At 37.4% G+C, this 24,926-nt stretch overlaps 1 protein-coding gene and 1 long non-coding RNA gene across 38 annotated transcripts in view; one reads left to right on the top strand and one right to left on the bottom strand.

Moving 5' to 3' along the window:
- The window catches only part of pxb (putative Hedgehog signaling attenuator pxb), a 647,697-nt gene that overhangs the window by 509,402 nt on the left and 113,369 nt on the right, over window positions 1-24,926 (top strand). The window contains exon 1 of one of the 6 annotated variants that reach the window (XM_087415731.1): window positions 17,940-21,262. The exons of the other annotated variants lie outside the window; for them this stretch is intronic. The gene's annotated coding sequence lies outside the window, so the exon portion shown is untranslated. Of the gene's footprint in view, window positions 1-17,939; window positions 21,263-24,926 lie in introns of those variants that run through there. 6 annotated transcript variants of the gene reach the window in all.
- The window catches only part of LOC105144806 (uncharacterized), a 450,557-nt gene that overhangs the window by 297,412 nt on the left and 128,219 nt on the right, over window positions 1-24,926 (bottom strand). For 2 of the 32 annotated variants that reach the window (XR_015548186.1, XR_015548190.1), the window contains one exon: window positions 21,269-24,922. The exons of 29 other annotated variants lie outside the window; for them this stretch is intronic. This is a non-coding gene — a long non-coding RNA (uncharacterized LOC105144806). Of the gene's footprint in view, window positions 1-9,377; window positions 17,934-21,268; window positions 24,923-24,926 lie in introns of those variants that run through there. One more of the 32 variants, XR_015548192.1, reaches the window with a different exon arrangement.

Here is a 24,926-nt window from a genome sequence, read left to right on the forward strand (position 1 = left end):
AGTCGTTTTTCCATTGTTTTTGTTTTTCTCCTTTAAAAACCTTGTATAGTTAGCCTAGCATCCTTTGAAAGGTCCAATTATAAAGAACCATGACATTTTCGCGGCTTCGGGAAACGAAAGACAAGTGAAAGAAGCGTGGCAGAAGCTGACAACAGCTGGGGAAAGGTAGGAGAATTCAAGCTGAGAGCATAATGAGCGGGCAAGTAATGAAGACCGCTCAATCTACCTTCTCTCGCACGCGGTCTTTCCCAAAGGGCATACTCGCACTCCCTTAACTCCGATGCTCGCCGCTAATCCGTTTAATCTCGACATAATTAATCACCGTGACGCTTTAATAATTCTTTGACCTACGCATTATCCAGTGAAATCCGAAGAAATAGAAATACGACGAGCCAGAGGTCCAAAGGATTTACGTATATAGAAATTCCAGAATCAAGCAGCTTATAGGATTTAGGAAAAAAAAAACGAAGCGAAGACAGAGATTTTAAGATTTCCTAAACCGCATGACAACCGGCTTGTTCGTTCAAATATCATGACATCAGAAAATCTGAGAGATATTTCGAATAATTCTAAAACGTGCACCTTCTCGAGAAATTCGAGAGCTTCACGAATTAACAGTCGGAACATTACATTATACGTGCACACAAATCATATCGAGAGCCACGTCAATCCGACAAATCTTTCGAGTAGGCATCATTTGCATTTTTCGTGACAGAAAATCTGAGTTGCTGTTTGCCAACGCATTCATTCGATGCGTCGACGGTATTATCGATCGCTCTTCTCAGTTTCTGAGTTGCCAGGTGCTTTCGATTTTTTTTTCCGTCCCTTCAAAACGACCATCAACGAGGACGATCCTCGTCGCAGTGACAGTTTGCAGAGGATTTTCCATGGGGTGGCTTTATCCCTGCGCTCACGTGGACCCTCGATACTTTTGGGGACGTGTTTGTGGACTGACCCCTCCCACACTCTAAATGCACTCCGCGATGTTTGCACTCGCGGGATCCATTGTGGGCCCTTGCGATGATTTTCTGTTTAGGCAAATACGGGCGCTTGGAAAACACTCAAGAGAAAGTACAGCACTTCGTACCACACAGTTTTGTGACATGTAAACTACAGCTTGATTCTCTCCTACAATATTTTCTATGTACCTGCGTAAGGTGTATCTCAAGTTCTTAATGTTCTAACGAAACATAATATTTGAAAATAATGTATTTGATCAAAGAGAATACATTCGGTTTCGATCTAGGAAGAGATGGAATACAGACGGCTTTTCGAAATGTGATCTAAATGGAAATGCAGCTCCAATTTGCAGTAAAATTGCATTCGATGCATTATACAGCGTATAATCGATTTTGTTTTAAAGGATCATAGAGAAAAAAGATTTGTCCATGTTAACAAAAATTTTACGTTATTTATTATATCTTGCGATTGGCGTCTTCGCTTCGACGAAGTTACGTCGAAGAGGATATAAAAGCGGCTCGACCAAACTGCATACCTGACCGCCAATTATTCCCGCATCTCATCCAACTGCTCCTTCCAACGTCTTCCTCTCCCATCCTTCTCTTCCTTCCCAACCTAACCCGTAGTTCTCGGTGTTTTAATGGACCACCTCAGTCCAAAACATTGGAAGGATAATTCAGATATCATCCCTCCGATAGCTCCGATTCCCAAGCAATCCAGATGAACGAGGAAGATCGACCCATGTCGACGCACAACACGCGGGGTTGCCCCGGGGACTCGCGTGCCAACTGACGTCTACCAAAGCGGGCCAGATTATAAACCTGCGATTATACTGACCGACCCCGAACAGCCGGGCGAAGCGCAGAAAAACAGGGTTCCAAAAGGTGGTCGAAGAAAAAAAGATCTTTAGTGAACAATACTATTTGAGTGCATCGATAGAAAATAATGATAATAAGAGATATGTGCGCGAGATTATGGATAATTGAAGATCGGATTGATAATAAAACAGAAAGAGAAAATTGGATCAATTGATATTACGAGTTTATTACGATAAAATACCGTATTTTCAATTGAAAAACAAATTTCATTTCATTCAAAAGAATCACAGGAAATGCACAAGGGAATCACGAATTTTCAATTTAATTATTAAATTTTCTTATCGATTATCGAACTATTGGTGTTATCTCTCGGCATACAAAAATTATACAAAATTTGTTCTTGACAGGAACAGATTTTTATGAGCTGACGTGTGACGCTTTTTTCCATCGGGGACACCTCTCGTATGTGTCTCCTCTCCTCTCAACTCATTGAAAGTGCAAATGGCGATCATCGGTCACACCACCAGAGACAGCATTCCAGCTAAATTCAGGTACAAAGAGCGACGGAGAAGAGTGCGAGTGGGAGGATAAGGGCCAAGTGGAGTGTGCTCGTGAAGTTCTTCCTGCTGGGAGTCCCGAAGCCTCGAAGATCAGAGCCGTGCCGAGGGATTAAAGCGTTAAGAGCGCCGATTACACTCACGACGAGGCGTGAAGCCTCGCACCAGATCGATCTTCAGGGATTTCTTCCGTAGCATAGCGATCAAGTGCATAGCAGGAAGGCCTGAAAACAAAACCTCGTAACTCGTTCATTTTATTCGGGTAACGAAAAAACGAGACTTTAAAAAGTAATTATTATTGTATTGTATAAAATATTTTTAAAAGGCTGGAATCATTGCTTGTTAATAGCATCATAACCTTAAAATAGAAATTAAATATAAATGTATATGATATAAATGTAATACAAAAATAATATTGATTGTTAATATTGACAAACAATGGCTAATATTAGAAAGCTATTAAAAAAAAATATCATTAAAACGGTTACTATTGAAATAAAATTAATTATAAAAATTCACAGGACTTTAATTACGTATCTGCATAGAAAGAACGGTTTCAAATTTAGCTAAATACAGATTTGAAAATAATTTTATCGGACCATCAAAATATTTATGTAGGACACTTAAATGATGGTGGCAAAAAATTTCAACATTCTAGTAATTACATAATTATTTTGATGATTCAAAAAAATATTATTTTTACGACCTTGCTAAATTTTTAGATATTTTAGCAAAACTATTTTTTTCCGTGTATATATTTGCTGTATCATAATGATTTATTGTAATATTTGGCTACAAGTCTAACTAAGAACTTTACTCTAAGTTGATTTTAAATTACTTCGATAAATTTATCCTAACCAAGAAAGTGAGAAAACTTCTTCCTCTTCCCTTCTCTCTCTCTCTCTCTCTCTCTCTCTCTCTCTCTCTCTCTCTCTCTCTCTCTCTCTCTTTCACGAGCGATTGAGACGTGAATTCACATCGGGACGGCAAAGTGCGTGAATCGCGTCGGACGGGAGAGTCCCGCGGCAGGATTTACTGCTTTGTTAAGTTTCCAAATAAGCCAGCACGCGAGCACTCGCAGCTCAACGAGAACGATGGTTCACGAATGCGTTAGGCGTGCAAGAACGATGGTTCAATTAAGGATGTACTGTCGGTTACTCTTGTGTCGAGTATAATCCCTCCCGGCATCGTCTCTCGAAACTCATCTTTCTCTCTCTCTCTCTCTCTCTCTCTCTCTCTCTCTCTCTTTCTCTTCTGTACGCTGGCACTGTGAAAACTTCACGGCCATCTCTTCTCCGGTTCGAGGAAAACTTCCGTTGTTTCCCTCGCTGCGCGAAATGCTGCCGGAAATCTCGAATTACCGAGGCGTTTTACGTTAAGAGCGCCGGCCATTTTATTCTGAGATAGGGATACACGAGGCGGCTTTACCCCTTCTTTGGGATATTAGGAAATGGAATAGGCCAGTGGCATGTCAAGTTTTGGTACCAGCCAGAAAAAAATTAAGGCGCGTCTTTAACGTCCGAACACGATGAAATAGAGGAAATGGGGAACGTATAAATTAAGTTGTCGAGAATAATTATATAGACACAGCCTTCGATCGCGTTAAGGAAACAAAAGGAAGAAAATTTAGGATATAATTCGATTTATGACTTGGAATTTATAACTCGATTAAATAACTTACACTGACATTTATTTAATGTAATATATTAAATATTATATTAAATTTAAATTAGATATAAATTTAAATACACACAGAAAAATACATACTGTAATAAGGTAACAGTTACTTAATCATATATGTATGCTTATTTCAAATATTAAAAAAGATCATATATCCGAAAATCTATCATAAATTCATCGCAAGCATCAAATTTATTCAAAATATATTCCTAGTAAGTTTAATACCTTAATCAGGATTAGTAAATTGAAACAATTTCAATTTGCTTATCATATAAAAACGCTTCTTGATCAATTTTGTAGTATTTTTCAAAGTAAATTCTTTTGAGTATACAATAATGAGTTTTCTAAAAATAGGTATATTTTAAATAAGTATATTTTAAGATTAGAAAATATTCTTTACAAAAATAAGTATATATTTTAAGATTGATATATTTTGATTGGTATATTTGATTGGTATATTTTAAGATATTTTAAATAAGTATATTTTAAGATTAGAAAATATTCTTTAAAAAAAACATCTTTAGATTGATTATAAATTATGTTGTATATAAAAATTTTAAGCATTAAAACTCTAACTTGGTTCGCTATATTTTGATTTTTAATTTTTCTTTACTCTAAAGATAATTTAAAAAGATTGCTTACTAAAAGAAAAATGATAAATTGAGTAATCACTTTTCTTATCAATAGAATGATATTTTTCTGTGTGTATCCAATTTTGGAATATTTAAATTATCATGAAAAATAGAAATGCTCGCTCGTCTTCAAGTTATCATACGTTATTGTACTAATGTAACATTCTTTTTTTACTCTTCTCATATATTTTACTACGGTTCTAGCCTCTTTGTTGTTCATTTATACTGTGCTCTACATTCGCAAAAAAAATGTTTCCTAACCGGAAACAGAAGAATTCCTTGACGAAGTCGTGTCCACCCACAGTGGACATTTGATCGTCCCTTCGAGATAGTACGACATGATGCTATACCGGAGGTCTCCCAAGAACGCTCTTCTTGGAAGGTCGCACTCATCACCCACGTGGCGAGACTGCTGAAAAAAGGATACGCGAATGAACTCCGCGACATTGTTCCCGCATCGACGCCCCGCGGCGGCTCTCATCGCCATTCTGGCATCTTCCGCGCGGCCGTCGTCAACAGTCGAGTCCTGACTTGACGGATTTATGCGTTTATGGTCGCACCCTGAGTCCACGGGTGGCTAATTGGCGGCACCATGAAGCCCATGAGTCAAAAAAAAAACGGAATGAGAGAGAAACGTTGAAGTAGAAGAAACGAGACAAAAAGTAGGAAACAAGGATTCGGCAGTTATGTACATTTATGTTATTTTCTTTACGAAGGTTATGTTGTTTTCTTTGCGAAGAATAGGTTGTCATGATAATTAAGTGTAATTTTCCAAATATATTATTTAGGGGGGCTATTTTATGGGAGGATCAATCCATGTTTTTACCTTTTACTGACGTTGTGGGAAATTACGTTAAGTGTATTGTGTATTTTATAACTGATGAATAATAAAAAGATGTTTTTTCAAACTCTACCTTTATTGACCAATTGAAGTCGACAAATGATGATGATAATATTATGTCATTAATGAAATTTCCTTAACCCTTTAAAGTAAATTGAGTTTTTTTTTTTACAAATACATTTTTAAACGAATTTCTATTTTTCTTTGTTTTCGAAATTTTAAATTTTTCACTTAATTTTACATAATAATTACCACCTCTTTCCCTTACGATTTTCAAAACATCTTATATAATCGATTGACTACTGATATGTCGTTAAAATCTCACATAATCTCTTAACATACATTTTCATACCGTTAACGCCCAGTTCCGATATCTTTCGTGCGATTACATTTGTCACACAAACTTATCAAAGCAAAACAGCCCGCAGAATTTCGACCAACCGTGCGGACGAGATGTCGGGTATCTCTTTTACGGGGGAAAAAAAAAGGAACAAGCGCACTCGTGTGCCCGGCGAAATCGGTGGAAGATACCGGCGGAGAAAGACACTACCCTCATTTTTCCTCTTCGTTCGCATACCCGACAGACCCGACATTCGTCATAAGGGCCACTTCATATTGCGCGCCGGGATGAATTACAGTCGCGGGAGTCGACGGTGCATTCTACGGGCGAATTCGCCGTTTTTTTTGTCTGTCCGTAAAACACCGTCGCGCAATTCCCGAATCCGGCTTTTTAAATTCTCACGGACGGGTGTATAGCATCGAAATGTATACAAGCGGTGCCGAAAATAACAGCGCTCGCTCGAAATACCGCAGCGTTTCCGACATGAGAAACGTTATCGCCATTCCATGTATGCGTCGCGATAACTTGAATTGCCCTATGAGAATAATAGAGACGTATAGAGAGAGTTAATGGCAAACTATAGAAAACGTAACTTTGAATTTCTAACAATAGTTGATTTTTCGTAATGTAAGTTTCTACATTAAATGGATTAGTAAACCTGAAGTCAATAGATATATTGGGTCATTTAAAAAGTATCCGCGGTTTTTCCATTCAAAAATTGAACAAAAAACCGCGGATACTTTTTAAATGACCTAATATAAAGGCTGCTTTCCAACAAGAAATACAGTATAACACGATGATTATTTCATGTTTGTTTCACATTAACGAACAATAAGGCTGTAATAATTCATTGTCATCTCTTGCTGGAAAGTACCTAAAGTAAGTACCTAAAGTCAGTCTATCCGCCATTTTGCCTTAAAACATGACAACACTCAAAACTGAGTTCAATTATCAGGTTAATTGTATTTAAGTACAGATAAGGTACACAAAGTGAGCATTATATGACGCTAATTTGGCTCAAAATGTTTAAATTGCGCTGCTTTATGTATCTAGCGACTTTGATCAAACTCGAACAAAAGTGTCCTGTCGTTTTTCCTGACGTAACTACAATCGTACAATATATAAATGTATATAAGATATAGGATTAAAAATATTTTAAGATAAACAACGACAAATCAATTTTTATTTTAAAATTATTACAACTGTGTAATATAATATCCCTCGCATTTTTGTCGATATTTTAACGAAGAATATCGATTATTCAAACTCCAATTAGATTACGCATTCCTCGTAACGAGCATAATACAATTTCTTTCTATTCTTGATCATGAAACAAGAACAGGCATTTCAATCCCTAACGAAGGTAACGCGCGCAAACATTCGGTCGGGAATCGCAGATTCTCGCAACGTTAAAACAAACCCCCGGAGTATTTACTCCCGAAGGGCGCGAATAAAACTGCTAAACCGTCGCCTAGCCGGCGGCGGGTGTAACAAAAAGCTCGCGATTTATTAAGTTTCCGGCGGGTGCGTAGCGTGCAGAGAAAAAGAGACAGTATCGAAAGAGAAAAAAAGAGAAGGTAAAAAAAAAAAAGAAGGAGCGAGTCAGCGAAAGCGGCTGCTGCGTGCGACGGATCTGGCGATAAATCCGCGCTGCGTTTCAAGGCTTCGGGGTTTCATCGGGAGTCTCAGAAATTTATAAACCATCTCTCTCCCCCTTCTCCACCCTCTCGGGACATGTATGCATGCGTACGTACGTGAGTATGCAGAACCGCCGCCGCCGCCGTCGATCGTAACTATGAATTCCGGCTGATTTTTCCATCCCTCCCTCACCCTTCTCGCATTTCACTCTTCCCTCTGTCTCTCCCGCGTGCCGTCCTCCTCGTGTATGGAGTGACGACCTCTGGCAGCCGTAGGTATCCGCAATTTATTCCCGGACGATAAATCATCGTCCACCTACGCCGGCGACTTCTTTTTGCACCATAAATCAGTGAACCGAGACTCTCCTGTACGTAGACACCTGCGACGCAGGGGGTGCGGACCAGGTGAGGGGCACGCACCAGGTCAAAGGGTGGCGTTTAATTCGTGTCCGACGTCGTCGGCACGATCGCCAAGTGTGTCTATATAAAGACGAATGTCGTCGGATACGTTTATTGCTTTTATTAATTTTTAACACGCAAATAATCAATGATGACGAATGAGTCCGGCTCTCTCGGGATGTAAATTTAGATAGAGCAAGGTAACAAATTTATATTTAGAAGCGGGAGATTCATTCTCGTTTGTTCGTTATGTGTCACTTTACATTAAGTACCTTGACTATCTATATCTAAAGATACGAAGAATATCTTGAAACCACCGGATATCCTCTTGATATTCTCGTTCTTTAATGAGATTAAATAAATATTATCTTTGGCTCTTATAGGTACGATTAAATAAATATTATTTCTGGTTCACATAAAATTTAAGCATAATTTTAAAAATCATTCGATTAGTTAACAGAAAATTTATCGTGATTATTACTTGTTATTAGGGTCGGTTTCATCATCTCTGATTAGTTTGATCGCTTGATTATATTTAACACTGTTACATTTATAATGTCAAATTATATCTAGTTATTTTTATACGTCACCACTACTTCTATCAATATCGTTAATTTAACTAAAACAATAGAGTTTAATAAATTAATTTAAGAAAATGTATTAAATTTGAGACTAACATTTAATTTATTATTTACTAATTTGTAAGTGCATACCTTAATATGGATGTTGTTTACTTTGAAGCTAATCATAGAAAAAGGATTGACTTACGTTTTAACAAACATGGAAGTTAAAAATAAAAAAATATTATTTCACTCAAGGAATTAGGTTATCATTGCTCCTTTAATCTTAATATCTTAATTATCTTAAATATCTTACCAGTAAAGTACTATCAATTTAGAACTAATCATATTATTTTACTTTCCTTGTCTATTGTCAGCAAATTAAAATTTATTTACGTAAATTGTAATACTTTTTATTAATAATTAAGTTTAATTAAAATAATTAAGAAATTAAATTAGGGAGTTTTAAAATTGGCAATTCTTAAATATAATCGGTCGTAGAAGCTAATCGGAGATGGTGAAATCAACTCTCTTGGTCGCGCAGTTCATCGACTGATAACGTTTCGATAATTCACGTTGTAGCAAACTCTATTCGAGCAGGGAGGGAAACGTGAAAGGATCGACATGAAACATCGAAAAGTATCGGTAAATCGGACTGGGCGACGATGGTTGGCATCAAAAAAAGCTTTGGCCGGAAGGGAGGGTCCTGACAAGGCAGGAGAGAGAGAGAGAGTTCTCGCCTGAATAAATCGAAAAAGATTTACATGCGGCTCGTTTGGCACATCGTGTCGAAACGCGCCGCGAGACGTGCGTCAATGCTTCTGTCGGCCAGTTTTACGTGAAGGTCGTGGTTTGGATGCGACTCGTTGAAATTGCAGTGACGTTTCAGACTTGATTGTGATATCTACAACTATGGTATTTCCATAAATCGTAACACCATCAGTTAAGATATATTTTTATTTCGGAGTTACTTCCTTTCCATTAAAACATATTTCGTGAAACTCAATTTCATAAAAAAATCGAAATAAATTATTTTTGCTACCAACTTATGATTTATTATTCGGGATTATTTTCGGCAAAGAGAAAACTTGTTCAAAATGGAGAGAATATCGAAGTTTATAATATCAGTATGTTTGCTTGGGATATCGCTCTGATATAGCTATTTCAACAAGTTTTGTGAGGAAGATACGTGTCTCTCTTTATCCTATAGAGATATTTTGAAGTAGATTAAATAAAGCTGCAAGATGTGTGTCAACGAATCGAAGATTACGCGTGTTTACCCATTGATGATGCATCATCGCTCGCATGCAGATAGTAGTTTATATGACTTTTTTTTTCAATAATTTAAAACTTAAAAACTCAATATTCTTTGCTTGTACCATATAAAATAATTTCATTGAAACGATTTTTTTATTTTGCATATTACTTCGTAAATGTTTATTATTAAGAATTCATATAACATTATAATCACATCACAAGTAAATTCGTAAGATCGTATAATTTAGATTTAATACCACTTGATATAATGTTAAATTTTAATAAATAAAAATATGAAAAATAATGAATATTCGAGAACGAATTAGATGATTCTGAGACAATATAGGCATCAACGAATTCTCTTATTGGTTCCATATTTAACAATTTGGGAATGAGATTTGTATCTTACAATTTTAACTTGTTTGTCACGAATCGTAGATTTGAGTCGAGGATTTTCGATAGGACGTCCCATTTTTTTCCAACGAAAGAGTCCTACCCGCTTAGAATATGTACATTAACGGCGACTAACTTGCGAAAGGCTACGAAAAGTATACTCGCGCCAGGATAGTACACAGACGACGAGGATGTTTAACAAACACTCGGGAAATTCGCTGCATCACCTTACGGGGCAGCCGTCGGCAAACAAGGCACGCCTCGAGTGCTTCCAAAAAAGCTTTTGGCGCCTACGTTAGGCGCCATCAATGTACCTTCACTCCCTCAGGGAAAAAGAGGGATTATCTTGTTTTTAAACAGCACCACCATTATCTCGCATTATTCTTTTCCATCCAGCGTTTACGACCGGCGTTAGTTTCCCGAATTATCGCACTATCGCTTTTAACGAAGCTATTTCTTATGGCTCTTTAGTGATTTCTCAAAATTTTTGGTGGTTTCTCAAAAGAACAATAGGCAATAAAACGTCATTTACACGTCTAGATTGTAATATATATAGTTGTAATCTAATCATACCCACTTTTACTACATATTTTTTTCTAATCATATGTTCCTTATATACGTAAGTTTTTTAATCTTTAAAAGGATGAGGCTATTTCTAGAATTTTATAGCTTTTCTTGAATAAGATTGTTATAATTTCGTTAATCATTGTTTCGTTGTATTCCTTGTCTCAAAATATGACACTGTTTCAGCGCCATTATAATGACTTTGCTATAAAGATTAACATTCATCATTTAAATATTCATCATCATCCAATTTTTTTATCTGAAATTTCTCAATTCATATAATTCCACATTTCTCTCCATTTTATTCCAATCCCCTTTTTTATAGATCTTTAAATCACATTCATTTTTTATCCCGATTTTGCGTTCCATATACAGAAAGAATAGTTTGCTGAGGTGTTTAAAAATTTAGCTATAGATACGAATTTGAAAATAATTTTATTTGGACCATCAAAATAATTATGTAAAACGCTCAAACTAGTTACTAAAATATTAAAACTTTTTGCAGTATTGTTATCAATTAAACGTTCGACATAATTATCTCGATGGTCCACACAAAATTATTTTTAAATCTACACCTGCCTGAATGTTTAGATATTTCAGCAAAAGCGTTTCTTCCGTGTAATTTTCCTATCGCTAAAATGAAAAAAGCCACAAAATGTATTTCCACAAACTTTCGATTGATTATCGATAAAATAAATACACGGGCGAACGTTGATCGAACCCACCCACAATTTGGCCGCGAACTTCTAATTCTCGAATCGACCGTTCTCGAACTAATTCCTACATGTTTTCACACCGCTCGTACGGGATCAAGCAAATTGCCGGCGTCGAATCCGTCGATTCTCGTCCATGGCACAGCGGCCGATAGTTTCATAAACATCGTGGGAGCTTTTTCGAGCATACATGGACCAGGAATATCCCTCGGGAAATGCCGACACGCGGACGAGAGCGGCAGCAATGGCGATCTGACACGACGTAGTAATATTTGCAGTCGGCCTGGCCCGGGGTCGCGCCGTTGACATCGACGCCCGGTATCACCGACAACACTCGGGTACCCCGTCGTTTCATCAACCACACCTGCGGTCGTGCGATATCTATGACGGAATTTTTATCTCCATCGACATTTCCTCGTTACCGAGGAAAACATGTCGGCACAGCGAACGAAACAACGGCAGGGACGCATCGAGCGATAATATTTTCGCGTGATTATCCCGTTATTAATATCGATAACGTCCAAGAACGATGGATTTATCGACATATATTTATCGAGTGACGAGGAGATAAAGGACTTCCAAATTGAAAGATATAACTCGTTAGATTGTCGGAAAAATGATGTATCCAAACTAGAAATATATTCACTGTTAAATGTTAATCCTGCTGCTCTGTTTAGATTTGAGTATTTTTAATTTATAATACAATATAAAATGTAATTTATTTTTTTACTGATGTTATATTTGAAAACTTTTCTTGTTTTTTGTGATTTTATCTGTTAATGTTTATGTGAAAATTTTTTATTTTTCAAAACTTTTTAATTTGATCTAAATAATATAATTGTACGTAGTAAATTGTAACAGAACAGCAAAGTTAAGGGATCGAGTTTAAATCAATTCCTTAAATTAAATAATATTTTTTTAGTGATAACTAATCAAGTGGACTCTTAAAATTCAAATAAATTAATCGTAAAATATGTTTTTATTTTTAACTTCCAAATGTGTCAAAATATATTAATTTCATACAAAGCGTGTGGTTAAAAAAATAAGCACATTTAATAAACCCATGCATTTCTGTGGTCAAATTGTTTATTGTTAGTTACAAAGTACAATGTTCATAATAACGTATGCACTTGGTAAATAATAATAAACTAAATTTGAGTCAAATTGATATATTTCTTGAGTTAAATTGTGTAAGTCCATTGTTTTAGTTACATTAACGATATTCAGTATAGGAACAATAGCGATCTATAGAAATAACAGAAATAACTCAAATTGGGTATAATTTGTCATTATGAATTTAATAGTACATTTAGTAACAAATGATACTCGATCGGTATTTCAACAATGTTTCATTTTATTTTCCACCGTTTCATTTTTGACCGATATAACGGCGAGGGTGGTGAGAAACTTTCGCGACCGCGACTACAGAAGAGTGGGGCGGTATAGATTTTTTTATACGTTTCAAGTGCCGGAAGTTTTCAGCGCGATTTAGCTGGAGTTCGGGGGCGTCCGCGGGTTCGAAAGTTGGAGAAAATTTCTCATCGGGCTCTTCGCGTTGCCAGAGCGGATCCATTAAACCGGAGCATAACTTCCGACCTGCGGCATTCTTAGCACGCTCACAGGATACTTCACATGTGCCAACAAAGCTCCTAAGTTACCCACACGTTCTCCAGGCATGTCTTCGAGAACAACGGGTCGAGAGTATCGACCTGACGCGCCAACGCGTCGATATTTGCAGCCGACTGCCTCCTCTTTCTCTTTTCCTATTCATATCCATCCATCCTTCTATAGTTTTCTACCTACTATACGCCCACTTTACTCGATTCCATTGAATTTATTAAGTATTTAACAATCTGACATGCATCGAATGTATCTACTTGTAATACTTATCCTTTAATATATCTGAAATAATATTTAATCAATCGGAAGTTTACGAAAATACTCTACAACTCTTCATTTCAATGACACAAGTATGTTATCTTCTTTGTATTTTTCTGTGACATTTATTCTGTCTGAACCACATAATTATTCATGATGTCCATCGTCTGGTTACTTAATATTAATAAACATCTATCTTCTTTTTGTGATTGCATCTAAACATTCAATGGTAACCACACCGACGTGACATAATTCGTTAGCATGTCATCGTAACTATTTCTGTGAATCGTCAACTTGTTCGTGAAGCCTGCCTCTATTCGGTCGGGCTCGCTTTGACATTGTGTCCAGCATTGTCCACTCTCCTGTACGCGCGGCTTAGTCTGTTCCGAGGGACGATTTGATCCCAAACTGCTTGGTAAATACATCTCTTCGCCTCCGCCCCCTCCCTTCCTCCCTCCTTTCCAAGAATCTCTCATCCCGAAGACCCGTCTTCGGCCTCGTTTGACGAAGTTTTCAATGCCGCCAACCAGCAGGAGGAGCAGCCCGACCGGTCTCGTCCTACATATATATATATATGTGTATATTCTCCTCCCTTTTTCCAATCCTCTACCCTGCAAAACGCGGTCCTCCAAATACTCGTCCGCGGTATTTGCGGATATCCGCCGATAGTTTCGCAATACCAGTCGCGGATTGGGAAGGGGTTGACGCCGGGAGCAACGAGGGACCAGCAAAAGGGACGACAGCGGGTGGAAGACCAGGGTACGGTCGGTCGTATGGTGCAGAAGAGGGGAGTAAACAACGGAACCCCCTCTCTCTCTCACACGGGGCGCCTGCAATTCGATCCTCAAAGCCCACCGAGTAAATACAGCAACGACGATGGTGGTGGCGGCGATGGGAAACGGCAGGGTTTGAGGGGACGAGGAGTGGCAGCGTTTAATTAATTCCATCCACCGCGTCGTTACGATTGTATAACACAGCCGGTAACCCCCGTTCGTTCGTTTTTACCGTTCCCCGCGTCGCGAAGCGGCACGGCCGTTCGTTCGGTTTCTGGGGAAAGGAGAGAGGGGTGAAAACGTGTGCACGGTAGTTGCCGGATGGAATAACGAAAAGATTGTGATAGTCTGGGGAGACGTTTCCTAGCTTTAAAGGGATGCTAGCGCGATTCTCTCTGGAATTACCAGAGATTACAATGCGCCTAAAATTTTCGAATTGGGTTCACGGATTGCAAATTTTTTTTTTTACAAAATTAAAGTACGCACAAGCAGAAAATCCGAGTGAGCCAATTTCACAAGAAAATCGAATAAAAATTTAAAAATTTATTTTTGGATCATGTAACTGTCATCTAAGATTAAAGTTTGCTTGACATAAAAGTTTTATCAATTAATAGAGAGAAAACATCTTATTGTTGTCAAAAAATGGATCTTAGTGCTTAATAATTCTATAAATGCAATTTTTTACAAATATATTATTTAGTTTTATAAATTGCGTGCTGATTTGTCGAATTTGAAACTCGATCGCAAACCGAAGCTAAAATTAATATTTCAAATTAGATTGATCGTCTAGTATTTAATTATGATGTTAGTAAGCATCTTAAAAATCTGTAAATAATTTAATTGCGAAAAATATTACCTTAGCCGAAGTTTGAACCTGGAATTTCTGATTTTTTCTGAAACAGGCGTTATACAATTCGATCATCGAGGCATGTATAAAGTTTTACAGTTCATACGAATAACATAAACGGATTTCGGATTACTTGTCCGAACGAACAATACTGAGTTTGTAAAATTGAAAGTATAGAAAAATATATTAGCTTGAACGTAATTTATGTGTATACATATGTATGTTTAGCAAAGATTCAAAATGGTAAATAGAGTAGTAATTATGTCTAGCAGTAGGTGCTCGATTTTGCAAGAGATGACGTTACAATATGTTAGATAAGGACAGATGTACTTGATTGAGCAAAACGATAATGTAAGAAATAAATTAAAAATATCTACATTTTAATTTGGAATTTAAAAAAGTCTGTACTATCGACAACCGATCAAATTCGGCCATCGCGTTAACATCCCCTTAATCCTTGACTTCCTGTAAATTAACAATAAAAAAATAAAATAAATTCGAATAATAATAAGCAGCTTACGATAATCAGCGCATAATTTTCCAAATGAATAAACATTAGCGAAGATTATGTTATTAATAGATTATTAATGTATTAATGTAATTTTTATACAAATATGTATGAATAATTATAATTTGTGAGAGATGCAAATAGGACATATACATATCAACAATTTTTGATAAAATCACATATGCATTTTTTGAAGAGTCCCTCGAAAAAGAATGAGACAACACCGAGATTGTGATATTATGCAGGGAAAGTAGGTCACGTATAAAAAAAGCTAATAATTATGGAAATAGCATGCATTATAGACGAGATACTCGTACAGGACGAGGTGTCCTAGAGGTCCTCATATGTGAACACATTTGTTTTTGCACGTTAAATACAAAGGTGGATTATGCGTTAAAGGATGGGACATTTTCAAAAAGGACTTCGTACTCCGCTATTACGTGAATTTTATTTTGTACAATTTTCCGCGCTTTGATTTAGAATACGTCACGCCTACAATAATGAATTCCATTGCAGCGTTATATCTCGTTTCCATTGTGTTGATGAATTATCTTATAGGTTGCATTCAACTGGAATTGCGTTAGCGTTTGTAGAAATTAAATGAAAGATGGAAGGAGATTTTTCCTTCTGTTCTGATGTATATTATTCTCAAATCGCGCAAGCGAGACGAACCCTGAGACGAACAATAAAATAAATTCCTTCGAATGTTTGTTCGCAACTCGTTCCGCAAACGTCTCGCAACTCTGAGGTGAGAATTGCTTTTCCCGCTCTCTTGTGTGCAAGCGAGAAGGGAGAACACGATCGCGCGAAATCGAAAAAATGAAAACTATGAAAAATCGTATCATATGGCGTGGGGGGATAAAATTCTTCCCTCACAATTCTTTATTCTTCTCAAGAGTAATGGTCATTCTGACACGTTTCTGCTCTGACACGTCTCGCCGACGGGAGATCCCCGTAATATTACGGACGCGTCGAAGGCTCGGGCACGTTCCTGGTCTTCCGAGCGCGCCGAGGATATCCGTCCACGTGCTGCATATCCAGAGCATATCCCCTACGTTCGTTCTTCTCTCCACCTTCATTCCTCTCGCTGTCTCGCGAGAGCTAAATGACCCACATACGTCGAATTATGGTCCCGCGAGTTCCGCGGGAATCGGAATCCACGGATTTCCGCCGTGTCGATAAGAAGACGGACGTTCCGTTACCTCGTCCATCTAATCCGACTTACCACGATTGAGGTGCCGGTCTGATAAGCGGTCTTCAGATAAGAAAAGCGTACTTTGTATAGCAGTCGCCTAACTCCGCGTGAAAATGTTGAGATTCCGAGAGACACGAATCTCGATAAATCAATATCGATAATTAGAGAACGAATAGAATATATATATTTATTTATAAAATAGGACAATAACTTCTCATTGTATAAGAATACACGCGAAATTAAATAAAAAGACCAATTCTGTGACATAAAATATCTGATCTTTAATCATAGAATGCTATCGAATATTGAATGATATATACAAGTATTATTATTAATAAATTTTATGTACAAGGAAATAGGTCACTCTTAATTAATATAACACAATATTTATAATATAGACCTATATAAAACAAATAACCTAATTTATTAATATAAAAGGAAAGAAAGATTAAGCATTCTATTAAATTTAATCTTGAAATAATATAAAGCATGTAATCCAAGTATGTATATTCTTCATTTAAATAAAATATGGAATAACATAACCTACTTAAAAATTGGAATCACTTACCACGCGCTCTGTTAGACCGTTACAATACTGATGACAGGAAGTTCAAACTGATATGTAAAATGGACAGAATTTTTAAAAGCTAACTTGTTCCAGCTTTTAGTATAGCAGATTAAACTCCTAATGGCCACTAAAGGCATACTCGCTCACTTGTACATAAAATTTATGTATCGATAGCGTTTGAGGATTAAAATCATGGACTATTCTCTTTTCTTTTTCTATTTCCAACACATAGAGAAAAATATTTATTTTAATAGATTTTAATATCCTGCGACTTATTATCATAAAAATGAATAAATAGACAAAAAGAAAATCCAATATATTATTACATAATAATAACCTGTTATTTCAAGATTACAAATTCATCGCTAAACAATTTTCTATAGGTGCATTTTAAATGACCCACGTTTTGCAGAGTAATTACAACGCGTACCGAGACGCAAGGTGATCATTATCGGTTACGTGATCCGTTATGCACCGCGGGCTTGAAAGTGCAACGTGGCGCAATCGATATCACTTAGCAAACGGTGGGTTCTTTTACGGTCTTTCGTGCAAAGGAATCCGCACGGGTGATGCGGAAAAACTTTCCTGAAAGATTAGGCGAGGTGGCGTCAAACGCAGCCAGTCGATTAGGTTTCCCTTGGGAGTCGTTGTCTTTCGACGATCGATCGTTCCCGGATTCGACGACCAGGAGATGATTGTCGTAACAGGAAGGCGCATGGAAATGATGCGATTCGCTGTGTCATAGGATTAGTGCGTTTTCCCGCGACGACGTGAGTTCCCCTGTTTGAACTGGTATTCGTCTGATACTCGCGTCTATAATGTAAAACGTCGCCATCGTCGCATCTCGTGAAATTCACAGTACCCGCTTACTGTCTCTTATTTACAGACTCCTGCGACAAAACGCACTCTGTCGTTTCTTACTTATGGCTTCGTCTCATTGTGCGAGTCCAACGGTGCGTAATCGTCGCAAGCTAGATGTAAACTCGCGCGTTCGCTTAAGGACTTCAGCATAAAGATGGTAACTGAGTTGTGAAACGTGAGTCATAGTCGTAAGTCAACGCACAATGTTTTGGTCAATCTATAACTACGACTTACGTTCCACGACTTAGTTACAACAATCTTTGTGCTGAGGTCCCAAGCCATAACCACAGTAGATTACACGATTGTGATCAATGATTGACGATTATTTTTCAACCAATTAGAGCAAAACAGTCACTGATTGCTTTGCTCTAATTGATTGAAAAGTAATCGTCTCTCTCTCTCTCTCAATCACCAATCACAATCTTTTTTTTCACAATCAAAAACAATTATTTATTTATAATTAATTATTACACTTAATTATTCACTTAAAATTATTAATAATTACAATTATTTTGAAAAGTCAAACATTTTAAAATCTTCTATCTTTTATACAAGAAATATTAGCTTAAACAATAAAAATGATTAATAACGATGCAAAAAAACTGCTCCCTTTATATTTCTAGTGATAATTGCTTTTGTATTAAATTTTTAGCAAGTATTACGACAAAATAATGTTGCTATAATGAATATTATTCGGTTATATATTGTCTTTTGATCATCTCGTGTAATTTTTTATTCATACTATAGTAAGTTGAGTTATAGATCTTATATTTAATAATGAAACTTTAAAGCGATGTTAATCGCATAAATATGTGAAATATCCTTCTGTATACACGTAATGTCCTGTCACGATTGAGAGGGCACCACTATGCAGGCAGGTATAATGATCCTTCAAATATATAATGCCTCTGAAGGACACCAAACTGGATCGACCATGAAACGTGATACACAGAAAATTAATCCCAACCCAAGTATATAGCTTAGAGACTTTTTTTTCCACAAAAAAAAGTCAAATTCACGCGATACCTTAGTAAATGAAATTTGTAATTTTTATAATTCGATTGTTTGATATATAATTCGATTCTCTTTCAATTTTATATGAATTAAAAGAAAAACAAGTACATAGATTTAGAAAAGTGTAAGAAAAAAGTCTTTAGAAAATTGCAGAATTTTACGATATTTGATTACCTTTATAACATCAAATTTAGAAGAGAAATTTGTTTATGTTTTATACTTGTACACGCATGAAATAAATAATACGTTACGTTAGATAATTTATTATCGATCGAAAACTGCTAAATAAATATTCCACTGTGAAGACGATAAAAATTAGTAAATATTTTCATATAAGTCAAATCCAACAATCAAGAGATCATCGGTATAACAACGGGTCTTCCTAGACCCCGAAACCCAAGAGGACGAATCGGAGCAGCGTACAAATTCGAGCTCTCCATCCCCTCGTCCGCCCCTCTCCTGGAGTACATGTGCGTCGAGAGGACGGGACCGCCCGTTCCCCTCACCCTGTATCCCTTTTGCCCTCCCGTGGGTTTTGTGTCCGGCACCCTTGTGAAAGGAGTCCGCCACACGCATCCGAAGAAAGAAGAGGAATCGGTCGACTCAGAATAGGGGCGCGGAGAGGGGATCGCCAACGCAATGGTACATGGTGGGGTGGTCTCTTGTAGGGTAGGGTGAGTCGTGACGGTCTTGGTGGGAGCCAGCGACCGAGCTCGAAGCGACGGACGATCGTACGGAGCAACAGTGTGCCGCGCGCGGCCATGAAGCGACGGTCGTTTCAACAACAAGAGAGATAATAAGGGAGAGAGAGTAGAGTGTTTGTGTGACGACAGGCAACAATAAAGTCAAGAATCTAGAACGATCTAGAAAAGTTTCAATCGCAAACTGACTTGGGTCGAGGTGAAGTTTCGGAGCACCTCGATGGATTCTGCAACACCATCATTGATTGGAGTAACACAGTGAAATAAAACAAGAAGTAGCATCTTATCGGTCAATGTTTCTCGTGTTAAACCTAGTAAGTGAGAATTTGGCAGAGATCTTCGTCACCTCGCCTGGAATTAGGGCAAATATTTCGCGCGGCGAAAAGAAACGGGAAGTGCCGAGGAGGTTTCGATATACGTCGCGGGAAGTGAACGTGAAAATTGAGTGATAGGGGGAAATAGGGCGGTGGTATATTGGCGAGAAAAAGGGAAAGAGGAAGAGGAGTCTCGTTTGCCGCCGGTCGAGTGCGAAAATTCGTGATCGTGAGTGAATGGATCTCACCGACGAGACTCGCGGTTGCCGATATCTCAAGCTAGAAAATTCAACCTGGTAGCTCGCCCCGATTAGATTTTCCACGTCTCGCCGTAGTAAAAGAGAGAAGTTGTCCTTCCGATCCGCTCCAGACAATCCGGCGAATTTCGCCAATTCCGTCGCGAACGTGAGAAATCGACTCGGTTGTGAGTAAACTCGTTCGAGATCATCCACCTCCGGACGGATCTTTCAAATCCTCTCGGAGCAAGTAGAAAGGTACAGCAACAAGGTGAATCGCAAGATCCGTGCGATGAAAACTGACGAGTGAAAAACCACGTTCGACGTGCCTTCGACGATTACGTTGCTCATCTCAGGATAAAAGGAAACGCAGTCGAAGTGCTTCGCGAGTGCGTTTGACTTGGAGAGAGTTCTGTCGCGAGTAACCGTATGATTTCTACCCCGTCTTTCCGCGGCAAGCGAGAAAGTACCCGACGCTTTGCCGCCGGTCGGAGTTTACTGACCTCAGCAGTACGGAGTTGGCGACTGCCCTTCGCGACGACGAAGGGAGGCGACTAGACGGCCCTTTGTGCCGACTTCAAGAGTGTCTCGCAACACTGCAAACAGGGCGGAATTACCTTTCTCGGAGCTGCATATGGCTGCCGCATGCGGCTTTTTAGATTTCCCTCTATCGTCTGCGAAGACTCATCATCAGCTACATCATCTTCGTACCGCACGTCTTCGTGCTGCGTCATCAACTTTGCGAAGCGATTTCACGTGTGAGGATCGACGAGTGAAATATCGCCGAGTGAAGTGTCGTGCGATTTTCCTCTGCAATCTGTGCCCTTAGTGTTATCAGCAAAGTAGTTTGTGTGACAACGAGGGAGAGGGTTGCAACGACTTGCAACTCTGTCACGCCGTTCGCGAAAAAGTGTTTCGCGCGAGCGGAATCAAGTGCAAGGAAAATCGTCCGCGGCAGAGATGCGCTCGTAGCGAATCGACGACTTCGTCACTGCAGTCGGAGCCGGATTTCTAAGGTAAGTGACGCACGTTTACCATGTCGTCGTCGTCGTCATTGTTGCTTGGAGACAACGAAGGCTGATACCGTGGCTTATCTCGAAAGTGAAACATATCGGACTTTGATAAAGATCAGCTTGTGTTCTCGTCGATAAACGAGGAATCCCCACGAAAGAAAATAGAGCAGGTAATTGACTCGAGAATACAACTCGACAAAAATAGAAAGTACAAAAGAATACTTGTAAAAAAAGTGGAAGATGTTCGACGTGTCTTTGGTGTCTTTGACTGTGAATAATATTGGGGGGAAAAAAACGTGAAATTGCCTGAAAATTTTAAGAATGTATAACGTAAAAAATTCAGGGTTAATGCGCAAAAAAGTAATCGCGGTACTTGTAAAAGACATGAATTTTTAACAGCGATGTAACGAAGAATTTTTTAATTCTATTATAGTTCGAATAATAATGAGAGTAAAAGAGAATGAGATTACGTGTTTAACGGTACAGTGCCGGCCAGTCCATTCAAATAAAATGCAAACTGAAACTTTCGAAAGGTCAGTAACTGCAATTCTCGGGATAAAGGTATCTGGAAACGAACGTTCGTAATTGGTACAGGTTCGTTTTCATTGAGGACATGTGGTTTGGATTGAGAGAGTTTTTTGTTTTAATGAAAAGCAATAAAAAACGAGGAATTAAAAATATCTTTTTGCGAGTGCGAATAACGCGTGCATCACGTGGCGAGTTTTGGAGCGTGAAGAACGCGCACCATTTTTTCGGGTCCTCCTTCGACCGACCATCGTTACTGTGTTCCTTTTTCGCGCAACCCGGCGCAAAGAGGATTACCTCGAATCCGCTCCTAAAAGCATCTCGACGAGCGACGATTTCCATCGCGAGGGGCCTCACCTCGCGCGGATGAATGACCCATTCCGCGTGGATTATCGCGCGATCGATCGCGGATTTGCGACATTTCGTGCTGCGAGATCCTTCTAGACTAACGACCTTTTCTTTGTTGATAATAATTTATTTGTCGTAATAATTTAGATTGAAAATACTTCTCCAGAATCCAGAATATGCATTAGAATGACATATTGCTCAGAAAAGAATTAATACAATTGAATGAAAGTAATAATCATGCATAGAATGAGAAGATTTTACATTTAAAAATTTAGCTAGATACAGATATAAAATAATTTCGCTGGATCATCAAAATATTACAATTATGTAGGACACTGAAGTTGGTAGAATGTCAAAACTTTTTGCAACATTGCTCATTAATTAAACTTTAACCTAATGTTTTTGATAGTTGAACAAAATTGTTTTCAGATCTGTAGCTACTTAAAGTTTTAGATACTTTAGTAAAATTATTCTTTCCGAGTGGATTTCATTTCAAAACTTTTAATTCTTTAAAATAATATAATATTATTTATATATATATAGAATTTGTCAATATTATGATTTTGTTAATGTTATGATTATCTTCGGATTTCGTATCACAATTTAATTGATTTAAATAGCAATTTGATCAGATATTATATTTAAACTACAAATTTAATTTAAACTACTAACAAAGTTTTTTTTTACATTCTAGCAACCATTTTGAGCGTCTTAATTATTTTGATAGTCCAACTAAATTATTTTCAAATTTGTATCTAGCTAAATTTTTTAATGCTTCGATAAAACCCATTCTTTCCATGTAATAGTAAAAAATTAATGTTTAAGAAAATAATAAGTGCTTTTGAGACATGCTCTCGGTTTACTCGACATTGCGGACTTGACAAAAATCTTAGATTTCAGCTGTTTCGGGAAGGTGTGCTTTCCCGAGGGAAAATCCAGGACAGGCGATAAAATTTTACTACCGCTCGAGCTGCTGAGAATATCGGCGAACCGAGGTTTTAACGCATCGTGGTCGCGACTTTCGCATGTACTTGCACTTTTCATCGACTGCGCGTCTTGGAGCATCTTGCGAAAGCATCTCGACGATTGGGAGGAATTTAGAATCGGGAGCGTCTCGTCGTTCTGGAAAATTCAATAAAGTTGGAATCTTATCGTAAATTCACGTGAAATACACGTTACATTTTCACGAGAAACTGTCGTTTTTGCGAGCCACGTGTTACATCATGCACATTACGCATCTCGTACAACGAGGTCCGATTCTGTTCCCTTCCGTTAATTCCACGAGAGTGCATTCTCCGTCATAGAAATTTTTCTCATCGACCTCGTGAAGGCCACCCATGCCACGTTCCGACTTCAACCGATTCCAATCGCCCGACTTCTTGTTATTTTCTTGAGTGCATTTGAGCGACAAGGATTTTTCCTCGACGACGAGTTCAGCCATCTCACCATAGCCTTTCCGAAAATAGTGAAAATTTCAGGTTACGCTCGACTTGTGCTGCGCAACTTGCGCTTCTTGTTTTCCAAGCACATCGAGTGACAGGATCTTTGTTGTGAATTAGTTCCACTTCAATTCTCTATTCCGAAAGAGAATATTTTTAAAATACCTGCGTTCTCTGTCGATTGACATCACGGTTTATTATTTTTTTAACTATTTTGATGTTTTTTTTTCATCAAAAGATTGACACTGAGAAAAATGGTTTGATTGAAAACGGACAAATCAGAAGATTCAGACTAAATCAATCAAAATTCCGGTTATTTCAATTAGAATTTAAGACAATTTTCTGATTAAATTTTTAATTTCTGATTTAAGTTTTCTCAGTGCAGTTTCTTACAAGGTGATACGAAATATTATTGTCAAATCATTTCCCTTATATATATCACATTTATTTTTAGCAAAATTAGTATAAAACTACTATAGAATTATTAAAGCCTGAAAAAATTGGATAATATATCGAATAAATAAATAATTAAATAATAATATGATATTTTGTATGCCACCGCGTATTATATATATATATAAAATATGTGGAAACCCGTAAAAATCGCTACGCAAGTCCTCGATTGAGTCAAGTTGTGGCTTCTTGTTATTTTCTCAAGTGCATTCCGACTGAATTTTACGTCTCGACACGAGTTTCCCAATACAAGTATCATAATACAAGTATCAAACTGCGCGTTTGAAATCCGCGAAAATCTCCATGGACGTTACAACTTCAATCGAATAAATATCGCTTATTTTATGTATATATATTTTTTTTTAATGTATATTATATATATAATATAGTGTCTCACAATATATATGCGATATTATTTTTAAAATATTATTTCATCATAATTAAAATAATTTTTTTAGATTCTTATAGCATTCAAGTAGCATTTTTATAGATTTTTTGTGATTTAGAATATATAGGTATATAAAATTCTAGTTATAACTGTAATAAATTTAACATATATAAAATAAGATAAAATTAAAAACTCTTTAAATAATCATAAGAATAACTTCAAATATCAACAATGTATAATAGCAAAATTGTGTTGTTCTGCACACATTAATCGTTATGTCTGAGATTTATCTACTTTTTATTTATTTTTCATAAATAAAATAATAATTTATGTTTTTATTCCTTTAAATGATACACGATTCTCGCAGAGTTCCTTGATGATCTTTTTGGAGTCTCATATAGCGTTCCATTCTCGCGACAGGTTGATCGAATCAGCAAGACTGGAATTTTTTCGCGGTAAACGTAACACGATAGCTCTACGCTACGTCCAGATCCAATACCGTGCCAGACACTAG

The sequence above is a fragment of the Acromyrmex echinatior genome, chromosome 18 (assembly GCF_024713525.1).
Source record: "Acromyrmex echinatior isolate Ae372 chromosome 18, ASM2471352v2, whole genome shotgun sequence".
In the NCBI taxonomy this organism is placed as follows: Eukaryota; Metazoa; Arthropoda; class Insecta; order Hymenoptera; family Formicidae; genus Acromyrmex; species Acromyrmex echinatior.